The 5,601-nt window shown below is 37.0% G+C and overlaps 1 pseudogene; it reads left to right on the top strand.

Annotated features, from left to right (window-relative positions):
- The first annotated feature begins 579 nt into the window (after positions 1 to 579).
- LOC115977814 lies at positions 580 to 2,644 on the top strand (annotated as a pseudogene).
- The last annotated feature ends 2,957 nt before the right edge of the window (positions 2,645 to 5,601 follow it).

Below are 5,601 nucleotides of genomic sequence, written 5' to 3'. Positions count from 1 at the left end.
TATTTTATCAAATTTTTAATAAGATATTCTTAAAAATAGTTACTAAACTAATGAAATCTAGGACACTGACTAACCTAATAAAAAAATTTAACACCTCTTTTATAAAAAAAAAAATATAAAAAACAGTTAATAATATATATTATTTTATCAAATTTTTAATAAAATATTCTAATTACTAAACTAATGAAACCTAGGACATTGACTAACATTTTTTATTACTTTATCACTGCTCCATATACAACTTCTTTTTCTCGGAAGTTGTGTTGCTATCAATCTCCCTTTTTTTTTTTTTTTATACAATGTTGAGAGTTAACCATTTAACGTAAGCAACTTCGTCATACAAATAAGAGGACAACGTGTGGAAAAAGAAAAGCCACTGAGGGCCTTAAAAAAAAAAATCTGACAATAAAAGTTACGGACTGAGTCTTGATAAAAACTTGTACTGTTTTTTTTTATTACTCTTAATTAACATGCATTTTAATATATTATTATTAATGAAAACAAAAAGACCATTAAATCTGGATGCAACTCGTCCCTATTAATACATATCCATCCACAACCACGGAAGAGAAGGTCAACCCAGCCAACCCAAAATCAAATCTGTCATGTTGCTTCTTATCATCCTAATTCCTTTACTTTCCCTTCTCTTCTTCTTCTTCTTCTTTCTCAATTCCAATTCCAATTCCAATTCCAAAGTCCCCAAATCCTACCCTCTAGTGGGTTCATTCTTCGCCTTCCTTGCCAACCGAAAGCGCCCACTCCCATGGCTCTCAGGCATCATGCAAGTCTCACCTTCCGCCATCTTTGTTCTCCGACGCAACTACTCCACCCGCCAGGTCTTCTCTGGCAACCCTGCCGTGGTCGAACACATCCTCAAGACCAACTTCTCTAACTACGGAAAAGGCCACGTTTTCAATCGAACTCTCACCGACTTTCTTGGCCACGGCATCTTCAACATTGACGGCGACACCTGGAAGTTCCAAAGACAAGTCTCTAGCCACGAACTCAACACCAAATCTCTCCGCAAGTTCATTGAAACCGTTGTCGACACTGAGCTCTCCGATCGCCTCATCCCCATTCTCTCCTCAGCGGCCAAACAGGGAACTGTCCTTGATTTCCAAGACATTCTTCAAAGGTTTGCTTTTGATAATATTTGTAAGATCGCTTTCGGGTTCGACCCAGCATACTTGTTGCCCTCTCTTCCACAGGCCAAGTTCGCCTTAACCTTTGAAGACGGTGTCAGGATTAGCAGCGAGAGGTTCTCTGCGGTACACCCAGTTGTCTGGAAATTCAAGAAGTTGTTGAATATTGGGTCAGAAAAGCGTCTCAAAAACGCTATCTCGGAAGTGCGAGAGTTCGCACTGAACATGATCAAAGAAAAGAAGCAGAGGCTGGGAGAGAATGAGAGCCTCGATTCCCTGGACCTGTTGTCAAGGTTCTTGAGCTCCGGCCATTTGGACGAGAACTTCGTGACAGACATTGTGATCAGCTTTATACTTGCTGGGCGTGACACTACGTCGGCGGCTTTAACATGGTTTTTTTGGCTTCTATGGAAGAATCCAGAGATTGAATCCGAGATTCTAAATGAAATCAATGAAAAATCAGAGTCGCCTGTTTTTGACGAGGTGAAAGACATGGTGTACACACACGCTTCACTATGTGAAAGCATGAGGCTGTACCCGCCAGTTCCGATTGACTCAAAGGAGGCAGTGAACGACGACGTATTGCCCGGCGGGACAGTGGTGAAGAAGGGGATGAGAGTGATCTACTTTCCATACGCAATGGGGAGGTTGGAGATGCTGTGGGGATCGGACTGGGCAGAGTTCAAGCCAGAGAGGTGGCTGTAGAAGGAGGAAGAATCATGGAAGTTCGTGGGGAGAGACCCGTACACATACCCAGTGTTCCAGGCAGGTCCCAGAATTTGTTTGGGGAAGGAAATGGCATTCTTGCAGATGAAGAGGGTGGTAGCTGGAGTTTTAAGGAGGTTTAAGGTGGTGCCAGCGTTTGAAGAAGGTGTAAACCATGAACCGGAGTTTGTTTCGTATTTGACTTCAAAGATGAAAGGTGGGTTTCCGGTGAAGATTGTGGAGAGGGATCATCTTCATCATCATGAGACTAAGGGTCCGTTTGAATACAGCTGAAAACTGAAAACTGAAACTGAAAACTGAAAAACACTGTAGCGAAATAATTTTTAAATGTGTGAATAGTATCGTGGAACCCATTTTTAATGAAAAAGTTACTGAAAAGTGAAATTTGTGGGTCCGTGAACAGTACACGATATGTTGTGATTGGTCAAAAAAATTTGAAAAGTCAAAGTTTGCGGCTACTGTTCATTGAACAGTGCATGAACAGTAGCCGCAACAACCAAAAATCCCCAAAACGCTTGGAAAAAAAAAAAAAAAAAAAAAAAAAAAAAAAAAAAAACGCAAACGCAGGATTGGGCAGAAAACGCCCAATCCAAACGCACTCTAAGTCCTGAGTATTATACTGAGTCCATGCCCCCACATGTGCACCCTAGTTTGGTTTTCGCCGCACTTTTTCAACTGCTTTTAAGTTTATGAAAACAAAATGTAGATATAGCAACCACTGCCCTCCTATATGGTTTTTTGTTTTGTTTTGTTTTGTCGGTAATAAGGATATTATAGGTCTGTTTGGATAGAATTTATTTTGCTGAAATTGAAAACTGAAAATAATGTAACAAAATAATTTTTAAATGTGTGAATAGTATTGTGGGACCCCATTTTAATGAAAAAGTTACTCAAAAGTGAGATTTGTAGGTCCCGTACACTGTTCACGGGACCCACAGAACTAATAAAAGACTGAAAAGTCAACAATTGCTAGCTACTGTTCACATGAACAGTAGCCGTTGTTCCCTAAACGAGTGCGCAGAAGCAGGGAAAAAAAAAGGGTGAAGAAACGTAAACACAAACGCAAAAGCTGGATCCAAACCCAGCCTATATAAACAAGAATTGGGGCTTGCACAAGAATTGGTAATAGGGATATTATATAATATGGATATTATATAGTTTTCAATTGCGTTTATATGATGAATAATTCACTGTGATGTAAAATGTGTGCAATCTATTTTTTTTTCCTTGCCCGTTCTTGCACAAGCTAAATTGGGGCTTGTTTGGTATTGGATTTCAAGAATTATTGTTTCAAATAATATAAAAATTGTAGTATAAAAAATGTTGTAAAAATATGTGTTTAAAGTACTTCTAATGCAAAAAATATATTTAATATCATATTTTAAACAACATATTTTCATTTTCAAAAAAAAAAAAAAAAAAACATACTTCAAATGTGAAAAAACATTACTGCATGTGTTGGGGTATGTATACGTTTTTTAACAAAAAGTTGTATTTATACTGATGAGTCCAGAAAAATCATTAAGGTCGTCCATTAATACCATCAAAGATAACTGCTTAACACATTCAATAACGATCATCAAAGGTCTTAAACTCTCATCAAGACAAAAAACGTTACAATCATGGTAATAACACCTTAATTTATGTACAACAGTTACGTAAGTCACCTATAAAAGGGACGATCGATCTCACTAGCTAAGGTATGTCAAAAACTACTACAAAATACTACAAAACACTATCTATATACAAAATATATGGGTTGATACTAACTTAAGCATCGAAGGCTCTCCCACCGGGCACAACCCGGTGGTTTCTTCAATCTATTTCTCTTTTATCTTGCAGGTCCTACAAGATCGTCTACTGCTCTCGATTGGACGAGTGACCCAACTTACGATTTTAGCTTCATCAGTTTGGCACCGTCTGTGGGGAAGATTAGCCACTAACCTCTTCCTACAACAAAGGGTCACTTAACTTAATCAAGGGTTATGAACAAGAAGATACCGGACCAAGAGCATCTCATAGGATGATACCCTTGGATCATCTCTTCAATTTGCACATTCTCATTTCTTCTACCACTTTCGCAACATAAGATTGGGTTGAGATGGAGGAGACAAAGAGGTCTCAAACCCTATGGCCTCTACCTTGACTCCTTATGGATCCACACCACTGAAGCAGAGGAACAAAGCACACATTCGGGTCTTATGGTGTAGAGGAGATCAAATGGGTGGTTTGTTCATTATAAGGCATGGACTAAACGCTGCATGACTACAAAATTCAAGCAACCTCGATAGACCTTCAGGATATGGCCCAGTTCAAAGGACACACTATGGTCTAAAATCTAAAGGTCAGATTTACGCATTTTCTCCTTTTCTACTCTCCAAGTATTTGCAAATAATATTTAATCTTCTTTCACGCTACACTAATCTCAAAGGACACATGTGGATGAAGGAATTAATAACTATAAAACTTTTCCATCCTTGGATGCAAAACGTTAGACAATATTATAATTCCCGAGTTCTATGCTAAGCATTGATGGAAAATGCCATAATATGGTTAGAAGACTGTGAATTCACGGTAATAAATATATATGGTCTAGAGATATTTCAAGAAAGATATCCAATTTTATACTAGCTTTTTGAGGTAAAATAGGTAGAAACTTTTGTTTAGTAAAACTGTTAGTACAAGGGAATATATACCCTGTTTCAACAAACCGAAAATAGAGGATAAAAAGGACATCAAAATTTTATATTAGCTTTGGAATAGCCTTGATTGTTGTCAAGCCAAAATTTAAGATTCCAATTTTGGGTTTGAATAGTTGTACAACAGTGAAGCTTTATAGTTACAGCCAACACACGTTCAAAAATTAAACGGATTAGTCACTGTAAAATTTTATGGCCTTGATGTTATGACTTTTCTTTCCCAATACATCTTGCTAAGAGAGGAAAGATGGAAGCCAAGGATTATTGCTTTGCCCAAAATAATACTGTAAATCTCAATTTTTAGTCGTTAGAGAAAATGAAGCAAAAACTTATTACCGTACAACATTATAGCTTCAAATATTAAAGAGGAGGGGCAATTCTTATTTCACTTCCAAGTTTAAGAACCCCAAATTCAAGCATTAAAACTGGAGATGATTCGGCTTTCTTTTTATAAATAGGACAACGTATTGAATTATAAGCATACATATGCATGTGACATTTACTCTAAATAATGTGACAACTATTTTTGACCGTCAATCTTAAATAATTTTAAGATAGTCTCTTTTATTATTCCATCAAAAGCCTTAAAAAAATAAAAAAAAAATAAAAAAAACCTTTACTACTGGCTTGGGGATGGTTTATATTCTTTTGGCGTGCTTTTGTTTTGTGAGTAGTGCTAGAATAAGCTCTTACAAATTATCACTTCCCATGGCAAAACAAATTAAATAAAAAGCACAAAAGTTCGAAGTAGAGTAGTTTGCTTTAGCCATGAGCTGAATGAGCACACCCACAAGGTAACAGATTCTCAACATAAAACAACGTTATGTGTATCTGCTATATCAGTTGACTTTTTTTAGGTCCGTTTGGATTAACGTGATGCTAATCCCCTAAAAGGGGCAAAAGTATAGGTGTATGTAGAAAAAAAAGTAAGGCTTTAAAAAATTGTGTACAAACAAATAAGCTAATAATCTAAAAGAAAAAAAGCCAATCCAAACAATGGTGAATATGATTCCAACCCAAAACTGACGCCACAT

This window comes from Quercus lobata, chromosome 2 (genome assembly GCF_001633185.2).
Source record: "Quercus lobata isolate SW786 chromosome 2, ValleyOak3.0 Primary Assembly, whole genome shotgun sequence".
Taxonomy (NCBI): Eukaryota; Viridiplantae; Streptophyta; class Magnoliopsida; order Fagales; family Fagaceae; genus Quercus; species Quercus lobata.
Note: the sequence above shows the minus strand (reverse complement) of the source record. Positions and strands in the feature narration are given on the sequence as shown.